A 22,968-nucleotide genomic window follows, 5' to 3' on the forward strand; every position below is an offset into this window, starting at 1 on the left:
CTTAAGGTGGCAGTTTAATTTCTCCTCTTACAAGAAAAGAATCATTAGTGCACAGCTCTGAGTCAGACACTCAAGTTACACTTTACACCTCAGCATGACAATCAAAAGAAACACAAATTCCATCCCAGTGATCCCACCAAATCCTGGTTGCGGTTTGGCGACTGCCATATTCAATTTGAGATCTTACTGTTGAGTTTTGAAGTCCTTCCTGTAAAAGGAATTCATCCCTGGAGGCCTACAAAAAATAATCATCAATCACTAGTTTGGCAGTGCATTGAGGGCCTTCTTACCCTGCTGATCAGTACAGCCTGCTATTGCACTGTGATATGCTTCTTCATTTTGTTTCTCTGTATGTGTAAAGGCAGACACAGCATTACATAAAACCAAGCACTGTTTCACCATCATGGCGACAATGCCTCAGGTTACCATCTGAGAGAGAGAAAAGGGATGTAAATAATGTCACTAAACGTACCAAATAACATTTATATGTAGTAAAATCCTCCCTTCAGATACTAACTGCCTACTCTTTTTTATAGGCTAACATTTAGGAATTAAGCCACTGAACATCTGGGTTTCTGATCGCTCAGTAATCATTTAAATCAAAAAGAGGATCCATTGAATGCCTCTATGGGTCACAGTGTGGAAGAAAAGCCCAGAGCAAAATATCTGTGGCATGTACAGAAGGGCACATTCTGAAAACAGCTGATGCCTCTTATTCAAAATTTACCAAAGCGGTGTGGGAAGCTGAGAATCCTAATGATTTATGTGAATAAATAACTTAGTGAGATGCAAAGGTTTACACATCTTTATTACAATAAAACAACACCTGGTGCCCTTTTGTTACCATCTGCATGTTCAAAATAATTTGGTCAGCATTATTGCCTTGGAAGATAGCCAAAGAGTCAAATTATTCATTGAACGGTGCGTAGGAACTGAGGAATTGCAAGCAGGTTTTGAAGTATGCTAACAACAGAACTTTACCACATGTTGCTCTCTACTGACAGCTAAACAGCAGCAAGAACTGAAGGCCTCCACCTACCCATGGAGCGTACTGAACAACTTCTCTTTGATGTACCTGGCTAACTGGAACTCCCTATAGATGGAAGAGGACACTGTAGTCAACGCTTGTGCCTTATGACTGGATAATCTGTAAATCACATCTGTCCCAATAAGATCTGCATGCTCACATTTAAGATTACTAGTCACTTCAGAGAGAAAGAAAGGGAAAAAAAAAACAGTACCAATTAAAGCAATATTTTTAAAAGAAGTTTGCTAGTAGCAAAACCCTTTCACAGACCTTTAACTATATGGGCAGACCCAGATCAACTGAGAAAGGTTTACAAAAGGTTAGAGAAACAGCTGTAGCATTAATACTAATTCTCATGGAAACTCCTCCAACACTTTTATGTTAGGAACAAGCTTGCTATAACCCAGGGAATTAAACAGCACAGCACAAAGTTATTCATACCAAGCAATTTTTCTTCATAAATTGTGATACACTTCTTCCTGATAAATGCACGTCAATCACTTTTTTACCCAGGCCTGGTCTTTATCTAATACAGAGTCTCTTGAGCACCTTGAGTTCCAGCTATTTGGACTGGACTGATGGGATTTAGGCATTGCTGTCCCTCAGCTATTGTCATGGTCAGATGTTGTGTGTGCTGAGAGGTGCGACCAGAAACTACCATCCATAGGCAATGGCACATCTTATGATTCAATCATTTTGTTTATTTTATCGTTTTGTTGTTTGCCATATCTTCATGAAAATCAAATTTAAAATGGCAAAAAGAATCCACGAAATCTCATAACAAATGTGCTACTTCATTTGGACTACGAATATCTTCGTCAGCTAGAGCTATGAGAAATCAGGAACTGCACAGAGATGGGCTGTCCACTCTAGTTCGTGGCTTCTGGCTTAATGGGGTTGCATCCTCTCCTTTTACAACAAATAAATCATTTAGCTGTGGAGCTGCTCTGACCCCTTCACAAGCCCAGCTACAAACAAGCCAGTTTCTAGCCTGCAGCAGACACTACTGACTTACCTTTTCTTTTCTAAACACTATTTTTCATGAATTATAGCCCCATCTGCTTCAAAATGCATTGACCTGAAACATGGCATACAAGTTAGTAGCCTAGAAGTAATGTTTCATGTTCATATAAGAAACAGCATATTGAGGCTATGTGCAAGCACAGAAAACCCAAAAACCATAATTTGGGTTTCCTTCAAGTGCTCTTCTAATAATCAATCCATAACAAGAAGGAAACCAACATATTCAATTTCTAGTCCTGTAGTTCAACCACACAAAACTTACTGTTGGCTTATCCTCTAAATTGTATGCATGTATGAAAATGTGAAAATTGGCCTCTGTGAGTAAAATACAACCAAAGCTAAGAAATCCTATTGAAATTTAAAGAATATTGCAACACCTACCTTTCGGAACACATTTAAATTCTAGAAACTTGGTGGAGTCAGAAATTAGCTTACAGTAAACGCTTTGGATAACTATGTGCAAAAAGATTGTCTATGGTAAGCTTAAATAGGAACAGAAGAAGATACAGCATCACAAATTTTGGATATCCTGGGGATGGTTTGAGGACAGGGATTTATTTAAATACTGCAACAGGAAACAACAAAGGAAGAAAAAGAGAAATGTTGGTTTTGTTTTGTTTTGTTTTTTATTAAAGCATGGCTCCACTGCCCAGATGGAGGATGTAATTGAGCAAATCCACAGTTAGTGTCACTGTAAATAGGCTTACTTATACCAGCTGAGGATTGGTACAATAAATAATACGTATAAAAGACTCAGAGACTGTTGGACCATTTAAATTTCATTGAACTTCTTTCTTTAGATTTCAGAAAAATACAGAGTAGAAAAAAAGATTCACAGTCTTTTTGTTGCCATGATGTTCTGCATGGGAAACTTGTCTCTTTTCCAGTAGCTCCACAGGAATTATATGAAAAAAAGCTCAAATCTCTGATCTTCCTTGCTCATTTTCATGAGAACAGACAATGCTGGGGAAACTTGCCAAAGAGAGAGTTAGCAATTCCTCTTTTTTGTTGTTTTGTTTTGTGTTGTTTTATCCTTTGAAATAAGGGGCAATCTCAGGCAGCGTTCCCCGTCCACTGTTAAATCACACTGCTAAATACAGATTGTGCAAGTCTCCAGCATTGTCCTGATCCTACCACGCACAGTGCCCACAGGCATTGGCTCTGCTTGAAAATTAAGTTCTTTAAACCAGATTATGGTAAATTTATGGACTGGAATCCACGCTACATTAAAGCATATGATTTAGACAACACTAGTGTCTAAGCAATGATAAACCCTAGTGTGAAGTATACACATTGAGGAAGAGTTCTCAGACTTAAGCAGCTTCAAAACTTGCTCATAAAGCCTTGCCAGATGCCAGATTCAACTAAGTCTTCAAGGCACAGAAGCCTATCCGCATGGGTTCACTTGAGGTTACTTGGCAAGTCTAGACAACTCCAGCTTTAGATTAACAAAAGACATGCAAAACTACAGTGAACAGGAATGGACAAACTTATAATTCTGTTCTAACATTCCTATAAAATTCATTTATCACAAAGCAGTTTTGAAAATAGTAGACAGTGTGTAAGACCTGTAAGATATTTTTTTCAACTGTTTTTTAATCACCTTTGGAAACTTAGTGTTGGCATGTGAACAACAGGAATATTTGCTGCTACATTTTTTTTCTCCCATGGGTGCTAATATATGAAGGTTAACTTCACCAAATTTTGTCACTTTTGTTTCTTTACAGGTCTGGCATGACATAATTAAAAGCTTTGGTGACTCACTGTAGTTGCACATTATCACAGCCACTCCTGTGTAATATTAGTGAGCACTTTAATTCCTGAGACAGTGACCGTGATAACAGCTGTAGGATGAAGATGAGCTGAGAATATGAATGAGGACTTTCAAATATATTTCTGCTTAAAAAATGTTTGTGTCTTCAAGGCATGAAATATTTGCCAACTGACAGCAAACACTTCTCAAAGTGACTGTACCTAATGAAGGCTTCCTCTGTATTAACAAAAAAGGGGAGGTGTGGAACGTTTTCATACGATATTCTAAGCACTATTAGCACTTCATTGATATCAGCAGGGTTTCCAGCTACCACAAGGAATATTTATGGAGACCTTGATGAATCCTAGCACACAATAGCTTAGGATCACCTAAGAGACAAGAAGCTGAAGCTGTGTTTTCCAGATCAAAACTCATAAGCACCCATCACCTACTCATAAGTAGTAAAAATACTGTATTTTTTTTTTCTACTTTAAGATGATAATACAATTCATAAACATAGGACTTATATTATAGAACAATGAATCTCTGGTGTCACACTAATTAAAAAGCTAGTATTACATTACTTCCTCAAGGGCTCATTTTATAATTTTTAGGATTATAGCACATTGATTAATTTATACAAGTTTTTAATCCCCCAGTATTTAATGAAGTCTAGGAACTTGGGAACGTGTGTATAATTCAGATTTGTATAATTTTATTACATAGGAGAAAAGTTAAACTGGTCATGTACTACTTCATGCAGAAAAGTGTCTGAGTACACCAGTTCAGCCATCAGCCTATTAACTATTTGCAATGAAAACATTTGAGCCTAAATTAATTCTAGGGTTATTAGATTATTTTTCAGCTTGCTAAGGACTCCAACAAGCATCGCTTGTCTTATGTGCTTGTCAACTGCCTTTTAATTAGCTACTGTGTAACAACTGAGCACAGTGGGAAACTAATATCTGTTCAAGCTATCTTCCATATCATTTAGACTGCCTTGAAAATGACATTGTCATTATCCTGTGCATCCTCAGATTTACCCGTTCTGGCACATCATGTTAAAATAGCGCACTGCAAATAGGGGCTCGTAAACGCACTGCAACTGAACACAATACCAAAATGAGTTGTTGAAGAACAAATATTCTGTAAAGATAAAACTCAGAAATGAGCTCTAGACTGGTTCATTTTTACAGCCTCAAAATGCGGTTCCATCGCCTCGTTGTCAAACCACTAAACCTCCCGACCAATCACAGGCTCACAAACAAAAGAATTAAAAATAAATAAATCTTCTACACACAGTGTAAAAAAGCTGGAGCTTCAGGATACCTAAAAACTAAAACCATCCCCATACCTTCTTCAGGGGATGAGCAAGACAGAGAAAACAAAGAGTCTGAGACACTGAACCTTCCCTGACCTGACAGCAGGTCAGGGACTGATTTCAGCTCTGGGCGTTCAACAGAAGAAACAGAAAATTTCTGGATTTTTAGAGCATATTTTCTGGTTCAGTGATGCCCACAAAGAAATATTTCATGAGTCTGAAGCTCTCTACAAAGCACAGATATAAAGAAATGAGACTGATTATTTAAAGCACCGAGATAAGATTATTATGGGGTCAGAGGAGAGCACACAGTTCTATTTATAATGGCACTTTCAGTTTCTGAGGTCCTTTCATTTAGGATGTTCTAAGCTAACGGGAAATAAAAAGGAGAAAAAAGAAAAAAAGGAGAAAAGTGGAATAAAATTGCAGCATCACAAATACAAGCTGGGCCTGACCAGGAGCTGGGAATCTTCTGAAATTCTAAGATTTGTGAACAATCCCTCAGCAACACATTACACAGAATTTTTCTTGGGTTTTTGCTTTGTTGTTTTTACATTCTATCCTCAATTTCCTTCTTCTTCTCTTTAATCTGGACTTACAAGATTCGTATGATAACAAGGAATTTTAAAAGACACACAAGTAGCAGTTAAGTAGTAATTAGAATTGATAAGCACGTTGGTCTGCAGTCTGAGAATTTGGAATTTGCATGCTTCTTCACATTGCTTTTCTATTTGGCAGCATCTCAGCTCTCCCTTCACATAGACGTAACCAACTAAACACGGCATCTGTCGAGATGGGTATTGACAAAGACATTTTCTGTTGTATTTATGTTTCCCAAGCAAGTGAGCTACCATGATATAAAACACTACTTAACACCTTGCACAGATACAACTTAACAGCATTTTCACTCCGGAGAATACCTACAGTAAAGCAGGAACAGCTACAGTGCTGGCAAAAGCGGTAAGTTGTGATAAAAGATGTTCCAAAACCTGGTAATTAACTTGAGTTAGCAGACTATTTAAAGAAAAGCCCTTTCTGCTACTATTTTAGAAAGATCTAACACCAACAGCAGTGCTAAAAATGAGACTTTGTTGCTAAAAAGTACTCAGCCATAAAACATTTATCACTTCTCATGGAGGAAGTACCTTTAGATTATTAAGTATCTAAGGTTTATTTTGCTGCAGGGTGTACTACTAAGGCAAAGAGGTAATTACACAGCAGGGAGAAGTGTCTCTGTGAAGGCCGTAAGAAGAACAAGCCTTATTTGTTTCAACTCCCCACAATTATATTCATTTTCTACAAGCTTTTGAAAATCTTCCGGCCTGTCGTGTTTCCTCCTCAGAGAGCAGAAACTGACATGGGCTATGAGTAAGCGAGGTGCGCAGCGTAAAGACAAAGCTAACTTTGTGCTCAGTGACTTGGGGAGCTGAGATACAGAAAACATTAACAACGAAACAAGGCCTCACAGCTTTTGCTGCCTCTTTAATACTTCTTAATTGTAATATTTGCAGATTTTTTTTTTTAAATTATTTGTAAAATGGCAGATGACGAAACAATACCTGAGCAATGCTGCATTGCCTTTCTTCAGCTACACAAAACTACAGAAAATAATCTGTTTCTGCAGTGCTTCCAGCAGACTACAGAAGCTCCTTGAATTCAAGAATTACTGAGCATTGTTCTTAGGTTTCCATGAATAATTCCATGCATCCATACACAGAACCATGATGCTTCTAGCATCGTAACTCACTATGCCTACTACATGCCTTTTTGCTACCTCCTTATTCAGATATTTCCAGTTCATCCCAAATACACATCCTGCTCTAAAATGTGGTGCCATGGTGCCATTCATTCCACCTGAGCAATGTGAAACACACCAATCACTGAATTCAGGGACTCTATGCCCATGCTGCACTAATGGCACGTTCATCAGAATTCCTAAGCTATATGGGACATTAGGGTAGCTGACAGTTCCTTTGTTTTAATAGGTGTGTTGTTTCTACTGTAACACCCATATATGGGTGAGCGATAATGTTCAGCAAAGACTGACTAGACACTGTCTTTTCTAAGACTCTGCATTATAGGTTGCTGCACTTTAATTGCTCAGGCTGACACCTTCCATTCCAGCCTAATGTCTGCCTCAGGCTGACTTTTTTTATTATTTTTGAGGGTATGTTAAGTTTCAGGGAAAAAAAAAAAAAAAAAAAAAAAAAAGAAATGATTCAGCTTTTTCATTGAACAGTGTAGTAGGAGAACACATTATGCTTAACCTGGGAAATTTTGCCATTGGATTGAGAAATTCCAGGACTCTGCTTCAGAACCGTGAGTTGAGTTTTCACTTTATTTCATAAGCATGAAGAAGCTGGGAAATTAATCAAAATTTAGACAACTGAAGAGTCTGGTGGGGACTTCAGATAACAATGCTTCAGAGCAACTGAACTGCTAACGCTGCAGATTTAAGCATTCAGAAGCAGCAGAACTAAGGAATAAGCAGCAGCTTTTCCCTGATTCTGATTACATATCATATAGCCTTGTATTTCATAATTCAGGAGCACAGGTGACTGAACACTGCACACCGTGCATTTCCAAAGTTTTGAGGGCTTTGCATTGGTTGTTTTTTCAGCAAACTACCTCATTCTTTTTAGCAGTGCTTGATTTTGTTTTGTAGTTTGCAATAAAATAGAGCAGCATGCCACATCTGCTTACTTCGAAGTACAAATCAAGGATTTTCAGTCTAAACTCTGTTGAAAACATATAAAGGCCTTGTGCTAAAAAAATCTAAAGCAGACACTTGATCAAACAAGCTGTTGTTGGGGTGGGTTGCCTGGGAGGGCTTATATAGCTGAGTTTAGTAACATCAGGGATCCTGTCTGAAAGACATGTTCAGCAGGAGGATCTCTAAATGATTTATGAGCATATGAATCAATAAGCAACCACTGGTGTTGAAAATGTCTTTTGAAGTAAGGTATCCTGGATTGCCTTTACAGTGTCTGTCTAGAGACCAAAATAAGGAAGCAGGTTGAAGATTAACATCTCAGCAGCCTCTTGAGGAGTAGGATTTCCTAAGGAAATCTTCTTTAGCCATTTGACTGCTATTGCCCCACAGACAAAGGTTCTGTTAGAAGAAAATGTCATGATATAAGCTATAGGATATCTGTAGCAGTGGTGATACAGGAGTTTCCAATGTGCAGCTGAGAAAGTGCTGGTTATTATCTGTATAGATGAAAATGATTCTTTCAAGAAGAAAATGCTGGTGTTTTGAAATGCCTAGGATTCTGCAAAATGCAAAATCTTTTGCTTAGATCCTGAATAAAGAATTTATAACAACAACAAACTAGAAAAATATCAGAAACACAAGAAAAGTTCCCATCCTTTTTCCAATTTAGAAATGTCACATCTGTAAGCTGCGCAAATGAGGAGCTCCTTGGCTGTCCTTGATAAGTAATAGCAAGCTGATAGAGCTATCACCAGAGCCTTGGTGGAAATCCAAGGCTTTGTGGCTTGCTTATGAGAATAAGAAAATCTGACATTCCTAGCTTGAGTGAAGGCTTCCACAAACTGCTGGGTCACTGTCATAGAGTAGTTAACTCAATATGAAGACAATACACTTCAGCATGTAAGATTCCTTATGTAAATCTAGGATCAGGCTCCCAGGCTTCTAAGCTAAAGTCCTTAGGACTAAGAGCCTGGGGCAGCCGTTACTATAATCTTCTCTTTCAGTTCTGAGAGAGAAGAAAGGAAGATCCATCAACACACATTTCCATCCAAAACATAGAACCAAAGTCAGAAATTCTTAGTCTTGTCATTCCTTTCTGATATGAACACCTATGAAACCTGCCAATAAAAGCTGTATCTTCTCTCCACTACCAAGAGAGACAGAATAGCAGTCTCATAGCACTAGCAAACATGGCATATATACTAGGTTTCAAGAAAAAAAAAATCCATGGCAGGCATTCTTCTGATCATTTTCTGAGGGAAAAACTTGCTGAGTGAAAATTCCTGACCCAACCATAATAATTACAATCAAAGCCACAAGAAGCGCCAGGTATCTGGATGGACTTTAAATGAACCGAACTTCACTGACTTCCAACTTCACAGATTAAAGATTTTCTCAGTGTTTTGTTTTTTTTTTTTAAGAAGAAGGATATAACACGAGACATCTGCCTGAATTCTAACGTTTCTTAGAAAGGGACTTGACAACAGATTCACAGTTAATGAATTCAAAGCCTTATGAATGTATAACAGCTCTAGCTTTAAGAGAATGAATGCCACCTCCAGAGAGCTACAATGCTGAGCAGTGATGCCGTATTTTGTCAGGAAGGCTACCCAGCTATGTCACCATAAAGAATCAGCTGATTTCCTTTGGGATTGCCACTGGTTAAAAACAGCTATGTCTAGTTAGGATGAAACACACCCAAATCATAAACAAACAACATAAAGCTGATTATCTTCCCCTTCAATGAAGTTTCAAATTCCTCATGACATATCAGTGATGGATGCAGAGTTCTTTTAAAGACCCCGTGGCAAGAATGAAAGCATACAGAGCGTATGGAGAAAGGGAAAGCTTGATACAGCTTATGCAGAGAACAAGCTGGCACAAAAAGAAGGGGTCTCTGACTCTACATCTGAACAAACTATTCCACATGGCAGATGGATCACTGAAAACAGAAAAGCTTTGTGCTGCCAGCAAGTATTTTTGCTTAAAATGTACTAGAATCTGGAAACAATAGGAAGTAAACCAGAAGAGCTCAAAATGTCATGAATAATGTAAGCACATGTTGTAATTAGGCTGCATGAATACAGCAAAAAGTTACCATAAATATTCAGTCTGATATTTATAGACATTTGCTGTGGTCACACTGACTCACCTTGCCACGAGCATTCAATAGACTGGCACAAATATTTGTAGAAAAGCGATTTAGAGCCATGGAAACAAGACTCCATCTGCTTGGGTATCTTCCCTGAACTGCTTGTGGAATCCGTTGTTGTAAAGAATCAACGCAACAATATGCAGTACGACACAGACATTGCACTCCTGGTCGCCTGGCACACAGTCCACAAGCAGCAAAAAAGCATGACCCAACTGTGCCTGACCACCACTTGCAGTTATGTACCAGCAAGTGCCAAAGCCTACTGGGAATCTGCCATTGTGAAGGACTGCTGGAAAACTAATTTAAGAGTGGCAAATGAATAGATAAGGCAACATGGATTTTTATATGTAATCTTCACAGAAACAACAACACAGCATGGCAGAGTTTAGGATCACCAGATCTCGTGGCATTCTTGACACATCTCCTTCCTCTTTCAAAACAGAGAAAACTAGAATTTACTTGCAATATTACTTTTAAGCATGTTCTATTAAACTGCCTCTAAAGGAAATTTGTTCACACCATGCTGTATTTCAGACAGCAATTGGTTACAAAGGGAATGAAAGGAGAGCCAGATATGCTTTCCCAAAATGTTTAAGCTAGCTGTGCGTATGCATCACTTCACAATGAAAAATAAAACCGGAACTGTCAACAAGACTACGTTAGAGGTAATCAGATAGGAAAGAATGAGTAATTACCTCACTAAATAGAATAATCTCTTTAATCTTAAAAGGAAATTTCGAACCTGCCTTTAAGAAAGCTTAATTTCAGTTTTCATACCCGATCTAGGTGTAAAAATGTTTGGTTTTGTTTTTAAGAAACCCATAGCAGGACTGAACTTTGAAGACTGTGCCTTGTTGGGTGTGAAGAAATTATTTAAGACAAATTATAGTGCTGTCACACTCATACCTCATAGTTTAAAATAAACCTTGTCATCTAATTATACAAGGGTTTGAGTTTGTTCAACAAATTTCTCAGAGGTATTTGTGTGGCACTGCATTTCCCTTCACCTTTGATTATAGCCTATCATTTCAGTCTTTTCCCTCTATAGCTTTCTGTTTTATTGTGTTCTATAACAGGTTGCATTTATCACATCTCTTCAGCTGTGCTAAAGCAGATAAAACCATGAAGTGTCAGCACAGTCCTGGCAGTTCACAATTAAAGAAAAAATTATAAACAAACGCAACCCAAAAAGAGATTTGTGCTACCAAACTAAGAATGCCAAAAATACAAAACTGGGTCTCTGAAACTCAAAATTCCCCATGTGTTTTAATTCCCATGCCATCTTCTCAAAATGCCAGAACAATCTTGACTTGAATCAGCCAATTCGAGATTATTTCAATAAAGTGAAGTCTGTAAAAGAACGTCTCTCTTGCTTGCTTGCTTATTGTTGAGGTTGGAGAAGCTGCGAGGTCTTCAAGAGCAGTCCTTCACTGTGGCAGCAAGAAGAGTGGCAAGGAAATATTGGGGAAGAAAAAAAATCACAGCTCTCTACAAGTGCTTAACCACCTAGATTCTGTATCACTGAAAGAATTCTATTGATCCTTGGTTTAAAAAGATAACATCTCATCTCACAGATGTTATTTAGCGTAAGCCAAGGAAAATATTTATGGTTTAATCACCTGATCACAATAATCTGGCTTCTTAGTTACTCATAACTGCAAACACTTGTGAACATATGGCTGCACATCCATAACTGGAAAGCTGCATAAAGCCCATCTCCAAATAGGTCAGTGTTTTCTTACCCATATCTTGCCAGGCCCCTAGACAAGTATTTTCCAGTTCTCTGACTGATCTAATGCTACGTACCTCTCGAGATCAAATTTGTCCTCAGCAGTGGTTCAGGATCATACACTGTATCATAGCTTGGCTCACGTGCTCTCTAATTAAAGCTACCTTACAAAATGCCTCAGTGTTAAGCTATGGATGACATTAGCAAGCTGTTAAATTAAATTTTGATGAAGTTTCGAGGCCTCTCCTCAAAACTCAAGTGTAAATGTACTCTTTTCATTTATCAATTAGGATCATTGGAGCTCATATGAAGGGAAAAAGCAATTTTAAAAGGGCAATATTTGCTTAATTTTTTCTTCAATATATTCCAACTGCTTCCTTTCCCTCCAGTGGAAGAACCGCAGAAGCTTCATCGCTTCTTTCAGGCAAGTGGATATATTCCTAGTACTAGACATATTCCACAGGTATCACAGCTGTGACACAGCAGCATTCAACAGTATCACTGATGAATTCTGCAGCTCATTTTAACAGGAATAATGTGACCAGTTTTCTTGCCGTGAGCTTAAGGCTTCCAATACTGAAATTGAAATTAAAAAAAAGAGGATAACAAAACCTCATTTTCCTGCAGTTTAATAACTCCATCCAAATCAGCAGCTTTCTTACTCTTTCTGTCATTCAGGACCTAATGCAAGATTGTTTAAAACAACAGCTTTATTTCAGTACTATCTCAGAATCAGAGATAACTGGAAACCTTACTCAGTGTACAAATCATCAGGACCAGATCTTAGCAGCAAAAAGCAGCTAATAACATCACAAGCAACAAAGGAAAAGAGTTGAATGTCTATTTTCAGTAATCCATCATTCCTCAGAAAACTTCTTCATTTTTTAAAGAATAATTTCCACTGAACTTCCATCTCCATCTTCTGAAGGAGAGCCCGGCTGATGACTTCATTTCAGAACAAGAAAGATTTGCCTATTTACTTTCTGGTCCAAGCCCCTCCAAAAGCTTTTCTGATTTTTGTTGTCAATGATGAAAGCAGCCTTTTGTTTGTGACAAGAAAAAGGAAAATCTTACTGATGAAAAGTGAGATGGCTTTTTTCTTTGTTTCTCGATTAAATCAATAAAACCCCAAATGTGCCAGTTTCACTTTCCATTTTGAAATGCATTGGACAGCTGCAGGGCAGAATGTTACTCCTTCATTATTCTCTCTATTAGTCTTCAAATAATGCTATTTGGGATCAATGATCACCTCAGACATGCTAATATAAACACAATTTGTTTCCATAATAATTGGCATGCAGCTACTTAGTGCATTATAAACGGCTGTATAAATTAATCACAGATTCACACACTGGCTATGTGCTCTGCAATTTGTCTTTGCGGAGTTACTACTGTCAGATCAAGTTTTTATCTATTCTTAATTTTAAGCATTTAATTACATTAGTATTCACACTATAAAACACACAAAGAGGTCTCAATTACCATTGCCCTTCATGAGATGAATTAATTGAAGTCATAAATCCACTCTGCTATACCAAGTAACATCCAAATGTTCACTGTTTAGCTCATGGACTACCTGGTGTTTTCTGTCTGCCCATATGAAATACATTCACTGTACTCTCAATGAGTTGTACAAAATGTCCACTTGTCATTGGATTTTTCCATTTGCTTTAGAGTCAGATGAATGACCCCTCACATATTAGATAATTTAAATATCACTGAACATTTTGGGGTATGCTGCCCCATAAGAACGGCACTGATTCTGTAAATCAAACTTTTAAAAACGTATCTGGCCTTCAGTTTTCTAGACTACCCTTTAAATTGAGCCTTTTCTTGAATTACTGACCTCTGTGTTATAAAAACTGGAACCAAAGTGGAAAAAACACAAAGGAAATAATAGAAAGAATTTGGCATAAACAAACTTTACGGCTGGAACTCTGACCTTAAAAGGCTGATTAGGAATCGCTGTGGTACATCAAAAACATCTCCCTATGGCTCATGGCTCAAAGCGCTGGAAATGTTTGCTGATGATGCTCATATTAGCAGGAACTTCATGATGTCTGAGACAAAGAGCCCGGTCCAGATTCTGCACTTTGCCCTTTCCCTGACAGCTACTCTTCTTGTTGACAGGCACGTATCCATGCATTCACTAACAATACATGGCATAACCGGCTGCAGTTTTTACAAGCTAAGACCATGGTAACACTGCATATAATGTTTGTCACTGCTCACCTGTCTGTGCATTCAGAGATCACCTTGCATTAACTGCACGTTGCCCACCACTTTCCTCCATTCTTTCAGGCAGACACCAATCTCTGGCAGTTCTCTTCTGCAACTACGATATGCAGACACCCTTTCCAGTCCTATACACAGCTTCATCACCTATTCCTGAGCACACATACCTCACAGTGCCTCCTCTTGTAACAATGCTGGCTGCCCTACTGTCAGACAAAGCTCAGGGACCACTACCCAGTGGGTACGCTTCAGTATGCTTCATAATTTGCACAGATTTCCAATGAAGAAATTAAAGAAGAAATTCCAAAGAAGAAATTAGAATGATAATAGCCAAACCAGTTCACAAACAAAGTAGCTCTAGAAATCGTCTAGAAATATGTTCTTTTTTTTAATTGCACTATTTCCCCGTTTCTCATTGCTCGTATGCCCTAGCCAGCCGTAAGAATGTTGTAAAGAGCAAGTAACCTCTAGCTACAAACTTCATCCAAGGTAAGGCCCTGAAAAGAAAATATGTATACTAATTTTCTTGCCATTAAGTCACTAATTATACTGAAGAAAGAAAAAAAAAAAAAAAAAAAAAAAAACACACACACATGCAACACATTGATTTTTTTCTTTTGTCCTTGGGGAAAAAGCTAGTCTATAATCATCAGTTTCCTAACTCTTTACTTGCCCTTTTGTTTTAATAATGAAAGAAACTCTTTCATCTGTCTGCAAAACAGCATTGCACTGAGACAGGCTGGAGGAAATATGAAACCCAGCAATGGTTCAGGGCTCTGGAGAAAACAAGCAATATCTATTCCTAACCTCTTACTGACCTATCACCGGCCTTAGACAAACAAGTTAAACATTCAATTAGTAAAAAAGTAATGAACTTGATGTTTATTAATTTAGAAGAGAAGATGCAATGTTGTGCATATTAATTCACCTAATATGCCCCGCAGCATCTGAACTTCTATTAGATAAATCCCTTCCAGTTTCAGATATTCACCTCCTAAGAGGCAGCTTGGTAGCAAAATGTCTCACACACAGGTCTCCGCATATTTGCATCACATAGGAGAAATCTGGAGCTAATGATTTTGCAATTTCAGTACATCTTGAACCTTGTTTATTTATCACAGATCGAAGCCGTCCAACTCCTTGATACTTAATCATTTTTAGATTTTTCATCCCTTACCTATCTTCCTATTTTCCATCATTCCCTGCTCTTTCCTTTGATCTTTAACTTCTATCTCTCTTCTGATTTACATCTGTGTTTACAACCACCACCCTCTAACCCCACTACAAAAAAGCCTCTTTGGCTAAACTGCCTGTCAGGCTGCCTATCAAACCGCTCTGCCTTCACCCTCCTTACTGCTCACATTGCCTCGCAGCAGCTATTCCTCCACTCCAGTTCTATCAGTGCCTGCACTTGTGCTACTTTTCCTTCCACTCTTCCGCACCAGGAAAGTACCTTTACAGGGCAGCGTGGACTGGATGGATGGACTACAGTGGGTGCAAAACCAGGCAGGATCACTGGTGCCAAGGCATAGCAGTCAGTGGATTAAAGCCTAGACGGCAACAGTTTAACAGTGGTACTGCACAGCGCTCCACGCTCTTCCTTTTGTCCCAGGCAATGTTAGCCTCCAGAAATGAGACACTTATTCCTCAACTGTCTTAATACATAAAACATGCTGGTATCCTGCTATCACTTCAAAACCAGAACCAGGAGAGATGCTTAAATAGGACACAAAGACAAGAACAGAAAGAAAAATGAACACAACCTCTTTACTCTTCCTCCTCCCCACTGAAAGACTAGAAATACAGTCCTAATGCATTCTGTGCAGAGTAGAATAAACTAAAAGTTGTGTAACTGTCATATCAGTTCCTCAACTTTCTAACAGTAGGGTTTCACTACTACTCAATAAAACATGGGTGTTGCTGATTTGTTATTCAGTTGTTTGACCTTGAGAGTATCTGATCACCACTCACCAACACAGACTGTACAGAAATCCTCTTCCAATCTGTTGTGCTCTACCTCAGATCAGAAGTTAAAACAGACTAGTTAATTAGATCTAAGAAAGAACGAGACATCGAAATCTGAACTCAATATAATTCATTTCTGGAGACAGAGGTCAACTGTTCATTACACTTGAGAGCTTATACAGCTTTTCTGGGTATTTATTCAATACTATTAGTCTAAAGCTCCAGTAGGTAGTCAGCAATGTCCCATTTCAATAATGTGCTAGAAACTGCAGGTATTCTGGAATTATGCCACAATTTACATTGGACAAAAGATAGTTTTAACACAAATAGCTCCACAGCTAGAATCCCAGGCATGTGTCATTATGAAATCTCTCTTGAGACAGAAGATGAATGAACAATACATGTTTCTTCTCTTGGCCTCTGTGTGGAATTAAAAAATACATAGCTAAATATATATGCATCTTGTCTAGACGGTAGCCAGTATTTGAAATACTCTACTTGTTTTTATGCAAAGAAGATGTACGAGAGGTAGACCAGACTTGGTGCTTTGTTGCACAGAACTTTCTCTGTTCAAAAAGAGTCCAAGACCCATACGTATGGATGACAAACAAAACTAGACTGATTCTCTTAGTCTCTGGATAAAATCCAGCACCATCCATTAGGAAAGTAAGGAAGCACAGAAATCTGACTGCAAGAAACCAAATGCACTCATGTTCTGACATTAATATCTTTCATAGCAAACATAGAATCCCTTTACAATAAGAGATGAATAATAAAACTTTGAGTGTTCTTTCACATTCTATACAGCTGTTCTCTACACTCATGACTGTGAATTTTTCACTGCACCACACGGTTAGGAATAGTTGGCTATCTATTTCAAAAAGATGTATCTGATCTTCTCAGCCATAAATTGTGAAAACTGCTTTGTTTTCCCCGATCTCCTTCTTTTTGTTCAGATTTTTTAACTGCAGAGCAGCATTTTCCCAGACTCCCAGTTGCATGTTTCATCGTAACAGTTTGATATGCAGCCATACATTTCATTTCTGTGTGGTTAATGGAAGGTCTGAGGGCCTTCTTTCTTCTCTTCTTTCTTTTTTCTCTTAGAGTGTATTAGCTCAATTTGTATTTTCCTCCATAAGACACACACACACAAAAAAAAAGTACTGCAAGTTGTTAAGTGTACGTGGGTGATGTTAGGCCATTTTCCTTGTAAAGTTCCATTGTTGTAGAAAGTCAAGTGGTCTTGGCTTAAACTTAGAGACAAGGCAGAAACCTGATGGTTTACCCAGAACCGTAATAGTATACATTAGCTGCCAAGGACGTTTACAGCGTGTCAGTAACAAAGGGCCACAACACAGAGCTTCAGGAAATCTACATCTGGAACATTTCCACTTGACACTACACTTGTTTGTATAAGTCACGGTGGAAGATGCTTGAGTACATCAGTTAAAGCAACACTTAGATTATCACATTCTGAAATCATGAGCAAGAGTAATCAAATTGTCTAAATAATGTCAAGCAGTCTTTTTTGGTGCTCTCCTAAAGTAATTATAGTGCCCAGATGATGATTTTGCAATTATCAATGCAATCATCTTACATAATCAATGCAATAAGCTTACAAACAGCAGAAATGTTCCTCCGTACTAAAAGCATAAATGGAAGGGCAACTGTAAGTATTGTAAAATAAAATCTATCTGGAAAAGTATCTATTTGCTGTCTGTATTAACAACTCTTAGTTTTAGAAGATTGCCCATAGATAATAGTTCAAAACAAAAACTACAGACTTTAGAAAGTATAACAAATGCTTTTGTTTTCTGCTTTCCTCTTAATTAGGTTTTTGGGGTTTCATTGTCACACTGATGAGTTAATGAGGCTGCTTCTGGGTGTAAGAACAAGTAAGGGCTTGAGCAAGAAGAACTCTCCATGGGGAAATATCTGCTGCATAGCAATGCCTATAGTCCAGGAACTCTTAAAGAGTTTTCAGAATATTCTTCGCTTCATTTGGGCACTTTCTATGGAAATCAAACCCTGGAGAGGAGAGTAAGAAATAAAAGTGACCTGTGCAGATGCTCTGCCTGGCTAGCTGGGCTGCAAGGGATGTAGAAGGAGACAGCTTATATCCAAGCACTAAAACACAAGGACATGATTTCTGTCAGAGTATTTTATCACTACCTCTTATCTTGCACAGACAAAATTACAGTTTGGAAAAATAAGATGGGAGGAAGCAGGAAAGATGAATCTAGTTTTGCCTTATGGCAAAATTGACTTCAGTGAAAATACATTTTAGTCTATGTGATACAAAGAAATAAGGAATAAATAGAAAGTTCAGGTTTTCACAGCTTGGCTGTAGATGAAACACATCTTGTACACCCAAGAAACTATACTGGAATAACTGCCACTGGAAAAATTAATAACAGGAACAAGTGATCACATGAGTGCTAAAACCAGTGAACCTTGGTTTTTATAGATTTAAATTGTGCGCTTGGATTCTCTGGTGTTTCATAAGGTAGAACCCTTCCCTGCTTGTCTGAAGCTCTGTCTGGCTTTTTCCTCCACTGTGGCATTAAACAGAAATCTGCACTCGCCTTTGCCTACGTTCATCATCTCTTTGCTATTGTTGGAATCTTACTACAATATTAAACTTAGTAGAAGTTAGCCAACTGGACAGACACCATTGCCTCTCCTTGCCCTACATTCAGAGTGTGACTTTCTAAGAGTCGACACCTTAAGAAGCTAAACTAAAAAACACCAATGCTATCACAATGGAGAGAAGCTTCCACAAACATCTGCTCAAGTAATGCATTATCCCCCTTCAAAAGCTGCTTTAGCATTCCTCCCTTCTGTGGCGCTGACATAAAAACTGACAGTGATTAGTTTGCTGGTGTCCAAAGACCATTGCTTATCTCACAGACCAAAAGTGCCTCATTTTTTCTTGTATTTTTCAGTTTGTCTGTCTGTCCTCTGTCTCATCTTAGTTTGATTTAGACTGCAAATGCTTTGATACAGAGGTCACCTTTTAACTGTTTTTGCAGCAAGAACAAAATTATCCATGTCCACAACCAAGATACCCAAGCACAGTATTAATGCAATTAATAGCTAATATTTATATTAAGAAAATGGTAATTGAGCAGGATGCTTGCAGAGTCACACAGTATTCATCACTCTGACCTGCTGTCTTTGATAAGAAACTGCCAGTTGTTCTAATGCACTGAATGAGATATTATTCATATGACAAACGAATCTGTCAATTGGCTTTATTGGACAGCCCAAATTCTAACAGAGTGTTTATCCAAAACAAATCCCTGCTTTAAGTTGGCAGACTCATTATTTTTCATATTAATATGTGTACCAACTTGAGGGTTACTACTGAACTATTCTAGGCCTCTACAGATGGACTGATGATTGCACTTTGATTTATGGCTCATCACCAGGACATTATTCACAAAGCCTTGATAACTCATTTATATCGGTCAGCATGTGCATTTGACTTGACAGAATCATTATCCACATTATCACCAGAACTCACACATGGACCTCTGCCTTTGCTCTGGAACCGATATTGGCTTTCAAGTCACTAAACACTATTCAGTGCATTCCCCCTTAGAGCTACGCCTTACTGACCCTCTCTGCATTGTAGTCACTTAGTACCTAAAGTCCATCACACTTTTTGATACATCTAAACTCTGATTAACTTATTTTTTTTACATCAATTCTATGTTACTTGATATTTGAAATGTTATACCTGGACTTAAAATGTCCGACAGTGAAAGAAAAAATAACACATGATATTAAATTATTTCATACCATTTATCTTAATTTATAACCAACTAAAATCCTACTGCACCTTTAAGACACATGGTATTTTTGACGCATTTTATACAGATTACTCCATTATATGAATGCATAGTTGCTCAAATCTTTCCAGATCAGAACAAAAATAAGAGTTCTGAAAACCAGAATTCTCACAATCCAAAAAAAAACCACAGAACCTGAGTTCTGTTCTAACCCATGATGGATTTGGCTTCCACGTATAGGAACACCTCATACTTGACTTGCAAATACAGAGAGAACAGAAAAGGATGAAGGCTGTCCCTCTTCTGCTATTTAATGGATTACCCTAATCCTTTACACCACTGGAAAGAGCAAATTATTATAAGCAGAGGCTCATAACTGTATATATTTCATGTTTATGCATCTAAGCAGACAATCTAATAAAGGTAATGTTATCTTTAAGCAGTTAGCAGCAAGAAATAATTGGACAAACTTGCATTTCCCTTTCAGGCATTACTCACATTCTACTATCAAGGTCATTCAATGCTTAAACAGAAATATAAACAGTCAGTAAAGATCTGAGAGATCATTTGAGAAATTACCTTCAGTTGAACAAGTAATTCTACGTGCTCATTTGCACAACCAGAATAGTCGCTTTTCTATTCGTTCTGCTGCCTCTTTCAATGATACGAAAAAGCAGAGAGGGGATGAGAGCCAGTTTCATTATTAGTAATTCTGAATCACTTCCAAAATTCAGATTATCACATCATCACTTCAGTTTATAGAAACTCATTTATTTCTGACCTGTTTTGCATTTCTGACCTGCTTTGCTACTTATGTAAAAAAGATGAATACTTTTACCTTAGCTGCCACTGCTTCTGTGTATCTATGCATATTATATATCTCAGTTTGAATTTATTCTCATAAAACCTGGGATTACAAGGATTTTGTTTCAAGTGATAAGTCTGCACCCATATATTTTTATTTATTGTGCAAATTAAACTATACAGGGATTTAACTAACTACACATATATTTTCACGAAATAACCATGGCAACTGAACATAACCACATCTTGAACATCATCTCCCGCAAGATCTTCCTTAGCTAACTTAACACCACCCAGACATTTGCAGTCTGAAAATGAATGATATATCATACCAGTATATATTCTTGAAGTTCTAATACAGAAAACTGTAAAAGCTTGTTTCAAACTGCAATCATACAAAAACCATTTGTTCCAATATGGTTAAGAATCAGGCCTTCACGATGATAATAACTCAGTCTAGAATAAAGGTACCTGGAAACTGATATCACACATAATGCACACAATGCCTGTACTGTTATGCACTTGCACAAACAAAAAATGCCCGGCATGCACTACACTTCAACAAGATGTTCTTGCCAAATGTTATAAACTAAAAGATGTAATATATGTCAAACATTGTTTACTTCTCTTACTGAGCGGGCTGTCACTGAAATTATTAATTCAGATTTCATGTCTAACTCTTCTAATTATTCTACCAGTAGCTGCTAAGGAAGTCCATTTGTACTATTAAGACTAAAAAGACACATTGATCAGAGGGCACATGAGCAGCACCCTGAACGACACCACATGCACGACAATGCACGACAACAACCCTGCTTGTATGTAGAAAATCATAATAATGGGAAGCAATTGTTTTTTCTAATAGTATCGATGGAAGCAATCCAAATACAACTGACTAGAGTCACTCATTTTGCTTTGCATTTTTTGTGGCACTCAAAACAGGCTCAGAAGAAAATCCCTCATGATAATGACTAAAATTCTAATTTTAATACCTTCATAAGAACCTGGGTTTTTTTTTAATGAGACTAAGAGGGCTTTTCTCTTGCACAAGGCTATGTCCTTATAACTGGCAAAACCAAAGGAGAATTATTTTCCAGAAGGCTGAGCCATTAAGATGAAAATCCCATCTTTTGTAAAAGGCTGATACCTAATCTTTATCACTGTATTGATTGATCTGGGTTGTGAGACCTACCCATATCTAGCTTAGCTGCCTGGCAGACAAAACAGGAAAGGAGAGAGAAATTCATGTCAATCAACTTGTAATGAAAAAAAAATTCATTTGAAATTAAAAATCATAACACTACATTTTAGTTGTCTAGAGAGAGGTATGAAATGTGAAAAGTTCATTTTAGAAACTAACAGTAAAGGAAATGCCAGAGTTGTCAAGTTAGTAGTCTTTCTTAGTCCCCCGCACAGCAGTTCACACCCTCAGGATATGGGAGACTCAGGACCAATTTCTATGACACAGTGATTAGCTAAAGAACTGGTATAGGTGATAAAAACAGGAGAGTGGGGAAAAACTGTCTTTTCACATGTGTTTCAGCCTGAAGCCTCCTATTATCTTAAGACTTCATAAGGCTTTGAGAAACAGCCAACTAGACTGCCTTGGTAATCAACTGAAAAGACAAGGGCTAAAGGTCAATTAGCCTAGCAGGCAAAGGCTAATTGCCATTTCATCTTTGGAATATCAGATGGGAAAAGGCTGAGCCAATGGCCACTCATAAGTGCTCCTCTGGAGTTTGTGAGGGGACTTAGTCTGAGAAGGAAGAAAGGAGTGGAAGTTACAGCTGGCTTTCTTTTTTTCCTACTCTTGGAGTTAAGTTACAGTGGGGTTGAAGAAAGAATGACTCATCTTGAAGGATTATTTTAAAATGAGACAGATTCACAGCTCAAACCAATTGCACGACAATTTCTTTCTGTGACTGAGACTGAATGCCTGAGGAGAGCTTGCACCTTCACTAAAGTGTTCTAATCATCATTTTTGTTAGTCTAAGGGATTATAATATTTCCATTTTTTCTTAGGCAATCAAACATACACTGGAGCAGAAACTACAAATTGAATATTACACTTTATAGGTGAGAACCCTTACAATGCAAATGCAAGATTTGTGCTCTGGATCCAGACAAACCCAAGCAGTCTGTGATCAGATCGCACATGAGGAAGAATTAGCTGAAATAGCATGGGAAGTAGGTCCTAGAACTCTGCTTGTTTATTTGTATTGAGACTGTTTCAAGAGCAGAACTTAAGAGCAATGAAAGCCAACATCCTGTACAGTCTAGTGGGTTAAGCAATAAACATCAGAATACCCTAAATGCTGACCTGTTGGATTCCTCCCTTAGTCTTTCCTTCGACATCTTTTCCCAGCTGAATTTACTTGGCAAGCTCAAGTAATCTAAGACTGAACAATGCTCCATTTTTCTAGGAATCTGCTATTCAACGGATCCGCTG

Source organism: Excalfactoria chinensis, chromosome 11 (genome assembly GCF_039878825.1).
Source record: "Excalfactoria chinensis isolate bCotChi1 chromosome 11, bCotChi1.hap2, whole genome shotgun sequence".
Taxonomy (NCBI): Eukaryota; Metazoa; Chordata; class Aves; order Galliformes; family Phasianidae; genus Excalfactoria; species Excalfactoria chinensis.